The sequence below is a fragment of the Balaenoptera borealis genome (assembly GCF_965194805.1).
Source record: "Balaenoptera borealis genome assembly, chromosome: 12".
Taxonomy (NCBI): Eukaryota; Metazoa; Chordata; class Mammalia; order Artiodactyla; family Balaenopteridae; genus Balaenoptera; species Balaenoptera borealis.
The window spans coordinates 95,054,513-95,067,992 of NC_138869.1; the positions used below are offsets into that span (position 1 = coordinate 95,054,513).

At 39.5% G+C, this 13,480-nt stretch overlaps 1 protein-coding gene and 1 long non-coding RNA gene across 2 annotated transcripts in view; one reads left to right on the forward strand and one right to left on the reverse strand.

The window, feature by feature from the left end:
* Window positions 1–13,480, reverse strand: part of RNF144B (ring finger protein 144B) — an 867,397-nt gene that overhangs the window by 591,652 nt on the left and 262,265 nt on the right. The window lies entirely within an intron of this gene.
* LOC309607667 overlaps window positions 1–13,480 on the forward strand; it is a 19,239-nt gene continuing 5,759 nt past the window's right edge. Inside the window, exon 1 of the long non-coding RNA XR_014232490.1 lies at window positions 1–13,480. This exon is cut by the window's right edge and continues 1,919 nt beyond it. This is a non-coding gene — a long non-coding RNA (uncharacterized lncRNA).

A 13,480-nucleotide genomic window follows, 5' to 3' on the forward strand; every position in this document is an offset into this window, starting at 1 on the left:
AGGGGATATGGAGATATATGTATACATATCGCTGATTCACTTTGTTATACAGAAGAAACTAAAACAACATTGTAAAGCAATTATACCCCATTAAAAATGTTTAAATAAATAACCACAATATTGGAATGAGGAATTCATTCCTTTCCTAGAAAAAAAGAAAAGTTTGCTTTTCACTGGATTTTTAAATGACTTAATTAGAGAAACACACCCTCCACCACCATCAAAAAATAAACAAACAAACAAACAAAAAGCCTAGGTGCAATGTGTGAGCACAATGAGACAATGGGAAAACTGAGGATCCTTAGTTAACATTTTCATTCCAAAGCATTTTTTCTTGAAAATACTACTTTCCCAAACCTCAAGGGTATAAAACATTTAATATAGAGAAGAGTAAAAGTTTGACCAAAATGCATGAACAAGAATTTGAAGCCAATGTGTCATTTGTACAGCTCCAACCATGACCACTGCTTACTTAAAGCTCACATCAAGTCCAGTTGGCTCTGCTGTGTTCTGGAAGATCCTCTCTGAGTTTCAGAAGGACAGACCGCATCAACTGGAGATTATTTCCTACATGTGGCATTTTGTGACCTTTATTTCTTTGTACCACGGAGTCACTCAGTTTTGGTCTGCGTGTACGTTCCCATACTGCTGCCTTTGTTTTTGTATCTGTGTGGTCAGCATTCACATTCATTTATAAAGCTCATAGCTTTGATCATCCACTATGTGCCAGGTACTCAATCTATTTGTTTATTATTTCTCTATTATTTTTCAACACCAAATTCTGCAGATATTTTTATTGACATAATTTGCAATTTAATTTTCAGGTGATCCAAGATGACACATTTTGATCAAAGAAACACTTGATAGAGGAATGGCTGGAGAATGAGAAGGAGAGGCAGGTATACTAAGATATAAGAAGAATGGCTATGCCACCATTTTACACACACGGATAGTACTACCTTTTTAACAGAATTGCTCAAAAGCACTGAATTTTGTCCCCTGGATTTTAGCTTTAAACACAATTATTTCTTGTGAGCATCAGTTAAAGTACTCATCTAATTATGATTTTATATTCAAGTAATCATTATATTGCCAAGGATAATACTGGGTTAGCCTGAATTATCTGCCATCAAGAGAGGAAATAAAGCACTACCTTTCTTGCATCTACACAGAATGCAGTAAAATAGAGATCTAGCAGTGAGCTGCTTTGTTTACTGATCAATGTAGAGGACCACGTAAAAGAAAGGTAAGATGATTCTCTGCCCAGATAAAATAAACTGATGACTCCCTACCTTTCTCCTTTACAATCTCAGAGCTAATACTCACCCTAGCCAAGTGTGTTAGTAAATACATAATTAATGTGTTAACTATCCTTATAGTCCTGTTCTCATAAAAAGAGAAAACTGATCAAAAAAACTGAACAATCCCAGTTTTTTAATATTTATTTCCAAAAGACAAAATCAAGAATTAGATATAATCAAGGGAAAATGGATAGGTTTCACACAGGCCAAAAAAGTGTAGAGCTATAAATGGCCAGTGATTTTTAAATATGTTATTAGTAACTGTTAACAAAAGTTACTGAATGCCTACCATACAGGGTATTGGGGAAAAAACATATTTACCTAGTTGTTCAGCAAATGTATATTGACAGTCAATTATGATCCAGACTCTGTGCTGTGCTAGAGGCTGGGGAGATGGGAGACAATCTTTATTTCTGAAAGGATTTCAAGCTGATTGGAGATGGAATACAGACCCCATCCCAATTAACAGAGGAGAGACATAGACAATAAAAGTTTTGGGATTTCTGAGGAAGTATTCCAAGGCCCACAGGCTGAGAACAATTTCGTGTGCAAAATGAGACTAGACCTCAATGGGTGGGCGAAAAAGACCTTGGTCTACTCTGACTCCCTCCATCTGCTCTCTACTTCCCCACAAAAATGAAATATGCTCTTCCTTGAATTTTGTTTTCACCATGTGATGGATTTCAAGGTTCTTCTCCAATTGTCCCCACACTCTGTGGCAGGGAGACCTGAGCCATGCTGAAGGAGAAAACAAACGAGAAACTGACCAGTGAGTCAAAAATGGAAGAGAAAGGCTTTTGAGGACTACCATCTGCTCACCCACCCAAACCCAAGAATTTTTGGATGAAAATGAAGAAGAAATGAGTAAACAAGCAAATCTAAATGGTTTATAAAGCTACATCTTGAGGGCAAGAATAGGCATCTATGCAATTTGGGATTGCAACAAAAGTCAAAATACAAATTGCAAAACAATTAAAAAATACAAATTGCAAAACGTCAGGATAAAGGTTGAAACCCCGGTGCAAACTTTCCAAGCATAGCAAAGAAAAAAAAAATACAAGAATTATGGAAGAGACAAAAGAATTTAAGACATAGGCAAAGTAAATGTTAAATGGTAGAGGAAATAGGAAATGGAAATTTTAAGAGGATGCACAGTGAAATCTGTGGGCAGATCTAAACACCGACTCATATCCCTCCCAACTTTTCTGAGAAAATCTTAAGAAAAATAATCAACATTCATCAACTCAGAGTCTAGAAAAGCAATGCTTGTGGCCCACCAATAGGCCAAAAAGCAAGAACATTTCAGATTTAAAGGGCCCAAATCCACCATGAAGACTTTGATTGAAAAGCAGAATTCAAATCAAAAATAGAAGTAAGCGGCAAAACTGGGCCATCACTATCGACTCAACTATATATTTTCAAGTGTTAAAAATAGCAAGGGGAAGGATATAGTCTCAAAAACTTTTTTTTTAAATGGAAGCAAATGCCAACTGAATTCAAAATAACAAATTCCAACAAAAAAAGGAAAACACAATCTGCTGATTCAAATATAATTCATTAGTAAAAATAAGGTTGTTGAGGACTAGAGTACCCTGGAAACCCCTTAGCAAAAGTGAAGATTAAACAGATAGCAGGCCATTAGAGGGTAATGATTTTCTGATAGTGGTAAAGAGAATTACAGGTACTTGAGGGGGCATACATAGAGTAGAGGGATCTGTAATATATCCTCAGCCTTAGAACTATGATTGTTATGGGGGGATAGTTTTTTCAGGTTGATTCATATTCTCTCTCCCTCTCTATCCCTCTCTCTCACAAACACAAACACACACACACACACACACACACACACACACATAAACCCTGATACTCAATCTTCCCCCTGTTTTTTCTTCAACAAATTCACTTGTCTTGCCCATTACCACTTCTATACCAAATGTTTCCTGATAATGACATTGTATTTTAGCTAACCCTAATGTTTCTTGCAAAATTATTTGATTAGTTCCTTAACAAACAGCTAGGTCCAGAGGGTATGACACATGGGACAGATAAGTTCTGTGAGAGGAGGAAAAAAAGAGGAAAATGTGAAGTATTTTCAACACCTACAGTATAGTCCCTGCTTTTCTTAGCCCTGTTTAGTAGAATTCATAGAGGTGTGACTGCCCCAGGTTTGACCTTGTTTGGGTCCTGAGCCAGTTCTGACAAGGAGAGGAGGCATATTAGGTGGGGGATCCCTCCTGCAGGGTTACCACTAGAATCAGTTAATCTGCTGTAGAGGATAAACCTAAACAAGCTTCTGACCCAAGAGCAATAGCAAGGATTTGAAAACAGTGATGTCTGTCTCTATGAAACACTGTATTCCCACTTGTTCTGAGTCTAACTAAGAACAGCAATACAGAAAACCTTCCCAGACACAACGGACCCTTGCTGCCACAGTGGCTCAAAGTCTTTCCACATTAGGCTTTGAATCCATGTCTCTCTACCTCCCCCCGTGGATTTTCATATATCCCTTCCTACTCCATGCTCCTACCCCTCTCCTTGCATGCTTCAGTACTGCATAACCCTCTCTCAAATGCACATGCCCAGTTAGGTATTTTCCTTTGCCTAACTGCCCTTCCCTCATCTACTTTATGAAGCTCAAATCCCTTGCCCAACACTCTACACTCCTCAATGAAAAGTTAGAGGAAAGAATTCAAATACTCACAAGAATAGAAATACATTAGCTGAAATTCACACAGAGTCTCAGATCAGGTCATCCTCTGAGACCTGGCTGTGGGGAAAGGAAAGTTAAGTCGATGAAAGTCCTGTGTGCTTAAAGAGTGGGATAGATAATTTGCACAATGCCTACCACGGAATCACAGTCACTCCTGCACTTGATCGCAGACATCACCAAGGCAACTTGACAAAAAGCCACAAGACCTGGACTGGCTTGTTTTCTCATCTCAGCTCTGAACTACTGTGCGACTTCACATCCATGAGCCTCCATTTCCCAATCTGTGAAATGAGAGCTTAGAAAAGATGATCTCTACCGTCTTTTCCATTACTTAAAAAACCTACAATTCTAAAAGAATGAAGATAGAACACTTCCTAGCATCATACACAAAAATAAACTCAAAATGGATTAAAGACCTAAATGTAAGGCCAGGCACTATAAAACTCTTAGAGGAAAACATAGGCAGAACACTCTCTGACATCAATCACAGCAAGAATCTTTTTGACCCACCTCCTCGAGAAATGGAAATAAAAACAAAAATAAACAAATGGGACCTAATGAAACTTAAAAGCTTTTGCACAGCAAAGGAAACCATAAACAAGACGGAAAGACAACCCTCAGAATGGGAGAAAATATTTGCAAACGAAGCAACTGACAAAGGATTAATCTCCAAAATATACAAGCAGCTCATGCAGCTCAATATCAAAAAAACAACCCAATCCAAAAATGGGCAGAAGACCTAAATAGACATTTCTCCAAAGAAGACATACAGATTGCCAACAAACACATGAAAAGATGCTCAGTATCACTGATCATTAGAGAAATGCAAATCAAAACTACAATGAGGTATCACCTCACACTGGTCAGAATGGCCACCATCAAAACATCTACAAACAATAAATGCTGGAGAGGGTGTAGAGAAAAGAGAACCCTCTTGCACTGTTGGTGGGAATGTAAATTGATACAGCGACTATGGAGAACAGTATGGAAGTTCCTTAAAAAACTAAAAATAGGACTACCATATGACCCAGCAATCCCACTACTGGGCATATACCCTGAGAAAACCATAATTCGAAAAGAGACATGTACCACAATGTTCATTGCAGCACTATTTACAATAGCCAGTACATGGAAGCAACCTAAGTGTCCATCAACAGATGAATGGATAAAGAAGATGTGGCACATATATACAATGGAATATTACTCAGCCATAAAAAGAAACGAAATTAAATTATTTGTAGTGAGGTGGATGGACCTAGAGTCTGTCATACAGAGTGAAGTAAGTCAGAAAGAGAAAACAAATACCGTATGCTAACACATATATATGGAATCTAAAAAAATGGTTCTGATGAACCTAGGGACAGGACAGGAATAAAGATGCAGACATAGAGAATGGACTTGAGGACACGGGAAGGGGGAAGGGTAAGCTGGGACGAAGTGAGAGAGTAACCCTGACATATATACACTACCAAATGTAAAATAGATAGCTAGTGGGAAGCAGCTGCATAGCACAGGGAGATCAGCTCTGTGCTTTGCAACCACCTAGAGGGGTGGGATAAGGAGGGTGGGAGGGAGACGCAAGAGGGAGGGGATATGGGGATATATGTATGCATATAGCTGATTCACATTGTTATACAGCAGAAACTAACACAACATTGTAAAGCAATTATACTCCAATAAAGATGTTAAATAAATCACTTAATTAATTAATGAGTTAAATAAAAATTTTAACATAAAAAAACCTACAATTCTGCTGATTGTTTAGAGGAAGAGACAAGAAATTTGCATAGAGCCTTTGAGGTCACTGTGCAGGAGGAATGCACCATTTAGTACATGAAGATAGCAATTTATCTTATTTTATGTATTATTTATAAATTTATTTTTATTTATTAAAAATGTCCTATTAACATTTCCTGGAAGACCTAAGAGTGCTCTTCAAATATGTGGAAGGCTCTCACATGGGTGCTGTCTTCCTCAAATAGAACTGTTTTATAGATAAGCCCATAAGGCAGAACTGAAACTGATGGGTAGAAGACAGACTTAAGTTTAATATAGAATAAATGTTTTATTCATTTCGGGATGGTCCAGATACAGAATCAACTAAAAGAATTCCACAAACACATCACTTTATCCCAAGGAGATCTCTGAGAATGGAGAATGGAGTCAAACACTCTGCAAGTATTATTTGATGATTGCTTACACTGACTTTCTTGGATAAAGGATCCTTCCCAATGCTTCATACTGCTGCCTGCCTCAGCCAACATCCTGTCCAACAGAAGGGCTTTTTAGCTCTCAGATCAAAGCCTCCCTGTGTGCAAAGTGCCCATTGTTCATTAGTGGCATGTGACTTGCACCTGCTCCACTGAGGTGTACTGCTTTCACTGCACCCCTCTCGGTTTCAGCAGGCGGTAGCAAGATCACAGGGCCACTCACTTCGGTGACGAAGGAAGCCACGCTCTGCCAGTCAAAAGCTGGACCAGCTGTGCTGGTCCTGTGTGAACCAGGTGCCTCCTGCTTCCCCAGAAACCTGCTGCCAAGCCTTGGCAGCCGGGCGGACCGGCAGCTGCCCCTCTAGCTTCAGTCTTGCTCTCTCTCTCCTCCTCAGCCTGAGAATCCAAGTGCAGTCCCCGGGGAGGCCCATTACAAAGAGGAGGAAAGAGAACTCTGAAAGAGGGAGATACAAGGGCGATGATGACAGCCGGTTGACTGAAGGCATGAAAACCAGGAAACACGGTCAATGTGAGAACTAGGACAAACTTCAACCAGTCTAAGCGTCTCACATTCTGAACAGCATCATCCTTAAGACAGGAGAAATACACAACAGAAAGGCAGAGATCACAGTGAGAAAATAAACTGTTTATTAATAATATCATTGATATTACTATTCAGCATAGCTTTTAAATCCATGCCAATATTGACCCCCAATAAAACAACTGATCATGATAAAAAACTAAGAGCCTCAATTTAGATCATCAAGCAGTGCCCTGTGCCCTGCAAGGATTCTCATTTTCATGATGCTTCATGAATTAACATGGACAACAGCAGCAGGGAATAAGATTACCATTGGTTCCTGTGAGCTTTCCTTGGTTATAGGTTCGCTCAGTGTCATGACTCAGGAAACACTATTAAGCTATAACTAAATTGTATGGATTTGAGTTGTGAATTGCATGTTGTCTGTCCTTTTCTAGAAAATATTTAAGCACCACTAAGCCACTCAGCCAAGGGAGTGACTTCCTCCCCTAAAATGCTATTCCTTGCACATTGCCCTTGGAGATGTGGCAAAGGGCTCCTTCCTAAGCAGTACATCCCAGTCCGGGGCGGGGAAGCGGGGGGATGGAGGAGAGTGTAAATGACACTGTTGTGCAGTGACTCATCCTTTCACTGACTTCATTCACTTCTGTGTTTGCAGCCAGTTGGACAGCTGTGTTGGCCATGTGAAGTCAGAGAAATTTTTTGTTCCAAAGACAGGAAGATGGGGGGGGAGAAAAACAGATAAAACAGTGGATGCGTGTGTGTGGTGCCATAATTGCTGAATGACTTCAGCTTCTCTGACCAGCTAACAGTCACCGCATTAGTCACCAGTCCTCAAAGGATAAGACGGGGCTGGGTGGGCCCAACATGAAGTGAGACGGGCCTGGCAATTGCGGCTCAGGTCCAGGAAAATTTTCTCCCTGTGTCGCAGGGAGGTGATGGGCAAATGCTTACAACTAAAGGATAAGATGATTAGCTGAAAACTGAGGGAAATTAAGCTGTTACAAAAATAAGTGAGATAAGAACCTGGCCCTCAGAGTGTCCACAATCTAGGGGGAGAGACACCTGTGATCAGCCAGAAGTATAAGCAACACTCTGGGATCACAAAGGAGGAAGTAACAAAGAATTGCTAGACGCTCGCAAAGCAATGCAGGCAGGACCAGCATCCTTTTTCACGTCAGCTGGACCCTCAGCTCCACGTGTATGCTCTCCCTGTCACTGATCGACACTTACTCTCATTTCCCACAAAGACTATTCCAAAATTCCAACATTCACTTCAAGCCTCAACCTTCTAATACAAGGGTCAGCAAACTATGGCTCGCAGACCAAATTCAGCCCACCACCTCTTTTGTAAATAAAGTTTTGTTGGAACACAGAATTCATTTAAGGTAATGTCTATGGCTACTTTCCCACTAGAATAGCAGGGTTGAGTAGCTGTGGCAAAGACCATATAGCCTGCAAAGTCTAAACTACTGATTATCTGTCCTTTCAGAAAAATAGTTTGCTGACCTCTGCTCTGATGCATAGCAGAAAACAATGTCTCTTACTCCATCAGGAAGATGTGAAGGTGAATTCTCTCAACTTCTGACCCAACACCTATAGCTGTTCCTATTCCCATCTGGGCCTGTCCAGACTCAGTGGACAAAGGTACCTCCTCAGCTATTCAAGACAAATCTGTTCACATTGGCCCTTTTTGCCACCCTCCCTCTTTCCTCCAGGTGTTTGCTTTCATGTCTTTAATCTAAAATCGGAGGATTGGTCTTCAGCCCACTTTTCACTCTATTGTCTCTCAGGGTGAGAGTCTGCCCTCTTTGATGGGATTTCCAAATTATCTCTCTGCTCTCCCTTCCTGCAGTTTTTGACTTGTAGTTCCAATGGATCGCCAACCTCTGCACCCAGATATGTGAGAACCACAAAAACATCATGTCCCAAAGTAAATCATCTTTGAAAGCTTCTCCTCCCTCAACCTCCCTATCACTGCTGCTGACTCCACCATCCACCTAGGAATCTGCAAGCCAACTCTGACCACCCCCCTTTCCCTCCACCATACATACAATAAGACAAAGATGCTCTTGAATCTACCTTCTACATTTGCCCACCTTAAGGAAACGTCCAGTGCTCACTGCCCTACTGACTGCCCTGGTCAGCCTCCTCTTCTCTCACCTGAACAACTACAGGAGCCCCTTAATCAGGGACCCTGTTGCCTCCTACCTCATGCTCCACCAGTCCAACCCTCACACTGTTGCTTGAAGGCTCCCATCCATGCAAATCTCACCATATATCATCCCTGTTTAAAATCCGTTACTGATTCTGTATGGCCTATAAGTTATAAATCCCTTAGCCAAGAATTCTCCATGATATGATCTATAGCTCTCTTTCCAGCCTTACCTCCTGTATGTTTGCCCTGCCCTAGGCCTGTAACACAACCTGATGCCACTATGGTCCTCTTTAGAACCCACCAGTTCATGAAGACAAACAATAAATACCCACTAGGTTTTAGAACTCTCAGTCTGGGCCTCAGTTCCCTTCATTGACCCATACCTGACTTTGCTCCAATGCCATCTTCTCCTGACTCTACATTTTTGCCTCTGGGATATCAACTTGGATCCCACTATGGCCTTTTGAGTTTGGCATTTATAGTTAATCTTTCTGGTGAATCTAGACTTTCTTCTAACAGTCTTTGACTTAAGACTGATGTTTCAGTTCTTGGAATCTTTGTTTGCTTTGGACATGAACATCATATACCAACACTTAAAAACTCTTTGGATCCAATTCTAAGTTGTAACTCAACCAACACTTAACAAGACTAGCCCCAACACCCAGGAATAAGACATTAAGATACCTCTGTCTTTATATTTGCTTGCTCAGTACCAAATTATTTACAGTTCCCTTAAGACCTCCATGGTGTTTCATGCCCATGCTCTGTTTGGAATGATATTTTAACTCTTGTTCACTTGAATAAATAATACTAGATACTCCACATTCATCTCAAGTGTCCCCTCACCCATATATCCTGCAGCTTAGTGGAAGGTGCTGATCAGAGGAGAAATATGGGAGAAATCCAAGATGTAAGAAGAGGGGAACATCAAGAAGTTAAATTAATAAAATTCAGGAGAAACTATAGGACAGCCCCATCTTGAGAAGAGAGAAAGAAAATGAGAACAAACAAAAAAAGTTATAACTGTAGAATGACTCACATGTTTTTAACTTTAAAAAACTGAAATTAACAAAATACCAGAAGGATTCTGGCCAAGTAGAGGTAAAGAATGAGCTAAACTAACATTTTCTCTGGCAATAGAAACAAACCTCGTAATAACAGCATTGTAATGAGAAAAATCAAATGTAAATGAATACAGAGTAGAGGCAGCATGTTTTCCAATTAGCTCTACCTTACAGGAAGATCTGGAGAGAAATTTGTGAGGTGTTAGGAACACAGATAAAAAATATGGAACTAAATGAAAATAATAAGACAAATAAAGGAGTTAATTCAAGAGTGTATATTCAAGAGAGCTTTAAGACATAGCTAGTTCTCTGGCTGACCTTGGTCTGAGCAGAGCTAAGTAAAAAAAAGTCATGAAGCTGGGTGTCCTCAACATCTTATCTGGTCTTTTCCGGCATCACAGCTTGAAAGAAATCCCCAGGCATCATGAACCTGGGCTGAGGGGAAAAAAGGATGCTTGGTCTTTGGTTTCTTGATCACAGTAATCCAGGCAAACTGCTGCTTGGCGTACCCCTCTCTCCCCTGGCATCTCCTTAAGGTTGGACCCAAGGATGGAGAGGAAGGATGGGAAGAAATGGATTAGAACCAGGAAGTCACATCTTCCCTAAACACTCTCCACTCAGAATGAGTTCACTGCCCCTCCTCAAGTTTCTAAAAGCACCCTGTGATTAGTCCATCATGGCACTCTGCACATTTTATTGGTAGTACCTGTTTATATACATATACCCATTTCCTCTAAGAATATCATACTATAGTGGTTTAATATAGGATTGGATAAAATGGGATGTAATAACAAACTCTGATATTTCAGCAGCTTAGTACAAGTTTTTTTTCTCAATCCTACAAAGTCTGATGCAAGTTAGTAGAAATGTTTTCCACCTGGAAATCATGGGCCCAGGCTCCCTCCACTGTGTGACACTGCCAGGTCAACACATCATTTCCTGGGCCACAGCAGCATGGGAAGAGAAACAGGAAGTAGCGTGCTGGCTCTTAAATGCCTCAACCCATGAACTGCATTCACATCTCAGGATCAGAACTATTTACCTGGCTCAATCTCCAGCGAAGGGCTGAAAAACATCACCTCCTATGCGTTCAGAAAGGAAAATAATTCAATACAGGGAGCGCTGAGAGTTTCTACCTCTCCAATCTCATTGTCCTTGTGACCCCAATACCTGGAAGATGGGCAAGTCCATACCAAATACTGAATAAAGGCTTGCTGAACTGTATTGACTCTGCCTGGTGAACGTAAGGGAAGTGTTCACAGAAGATGAGACCAGGAAGCAGAGAAAAGGCCCCTTCAAAACCCTAACCCCAAGAAAGGAGTCTGAAACAAGAGAAGAACCAGGAGAAAGCATTGTTGAGGAATCCTAATGAATGAATGAAGATAAGAATAGTCAATAGCATCACATGCCACAGAGGAAATAAATAAGAACATGACTGAAAACAGGCCATTAGATTTGACAATTAGGTCATTAATGGCTTTTCTCTGGTGCAAGCCAAATCTCATTATGGTGAGTTTTAGAGAGAATCCAAATCATTTCAGTGAGCTAGAGTTTCATAGCATGAATGTTGCTTGAAACAGATGGCTGTTTGAGATTTGTGGATGTTTTGTTTCTCTGAGATTTTTAACCTTAATAAAATTTCTTGCCATGAAATAGTAAGAATAAGAATAGCTCCCATTCATCATCCACTTGCTAAGTACCCAGCACTCTGCTAAGTGCTTTATCACACTATTACTCATATTTAACAACAATCTTAGAAAGAAGGTATTGTTATATTCTGGTCCCATGGTTAGTATATACTGCAGTGAGGTTGGGGCCCAGCTCTTCAGTTCCAAAGTTTGTGCTCTTTCAATCACAGTCTGAACAGTGTGATATATTTGAATAATGACATTTTCACAGTAAATTAACAATAAAGCAAATGTAAACTTCTCAAATTTTGTAGGGAAAACAGTGTGAAGTGTATATTGGTTGAATTGCAATTAGATTGAGAGAATATCTCTGGAAAATTCTTTTTGAGTCAGTAGGGAACTGGTAAGGAAGCCTTGGAAATATTATTTTGGCCATATCAATAAGGAAACAATTCTAATTTCATTTAAAGCTCCCAGAGAATTTCATCCTTGGCTAATACAGTCCTACAGTTCTATGGTGCCTGATTTTTTAACCATCTTAAAATGACTAGCCAAGTTGCCTTTTAAATTCATACCTGCTATTGAATACTTACCTGGCTGGCCCACCTAGAGCATGACTTATGAACAGTCTTCCATACACACTTTCATATATGGCTTTTTATTTTATTAAAAAATTCACTGGACTTTCTGGATGAGAGTTATTAAGACACATATTACACCTTGGCTTAAGTCAGAAATGTATAGTTTAGCACTTATAAATTTCATTGTAATTTTTATTCTAAGCTTCACCAGGAATTTCAAGTTTGTATGTTACTTTCTCAGAGCCTGAAAATTAAGTGACTATTAAAAGTAAGAATTATTTCATGTGAATCCTTAGGAATGAGTGTAAGAAAATAAATATTAGGCAGAACAGAATAATATAAGTGTGTTCCATTTACTAATTTATCAAATCTTATTGAATGAACACCTGAAGAGAGCAGAGTACTGGACTGAGTACAATAGGGAAGATACTCCTTACCCTCAGTGTGTCAATATATAGTAGAACAATGAAACTAAGTGAATGGATTTGCATAAGAAACAAGCAAAGTAGTATATCCACAGCTACAAAATTATATAAAAGTCTGTCCTAAACTTCTGTATACTATTCAACATTCAATTTACAGAAAAAATAAATGTAAGTACCTCATGATAAATAGTTCACTTTAACAGATGCATTGTAAGTTTTCCTTAAACAGCAAACTCTTCTTATACATATTTCTACTGTGATTCTTTGGAAACTTGATCTCCCACTCTATTCCATACAATTTTGTTTTGTTTTTGTTTTTGTTTTCTCTTACAGGACTAAGCTTTATCCCAGTACTAGGCTTCTACTTTCAGTGTATGGACTTGACTTTTACTTCACAGAGAACACAGAAACCATCTTCCTGCATCTAATTAGCTTTTCCTTCAGCCTTTTGTATAATGAAGAGAGTATCTCACTTCCAATCAAGGTTCGGCCCCTTCAAATATACTGTGAGTCCTAACCACCTCCACTGCTTTTAGACTTTACCCCTTGAGTTTCTCCTCTTTTGCTTTGCATTTCAATCTGCAATTAAATACATTTAATGTTCACTGCCAGTCTTTTCACCGAAGTTTCCCCAGCCATGGTTTATTTGGCAGGAGTTCACCCTCTAATCATTTCCTCAAAATGACATTACATAAATAACATTTCCTGGGTTTTTGCACATTCAAAACTGTTTTCCTGTAGTCTTTAAACTACAGATGAAAGACATCTTGGTCATATATAAGATCTCTGGCCCGTTCTTTCTTTTCTTGAATATACAAAATTGTTCCACTGTCTTTTTGGATTAAGTTATATCTTTAGAAAA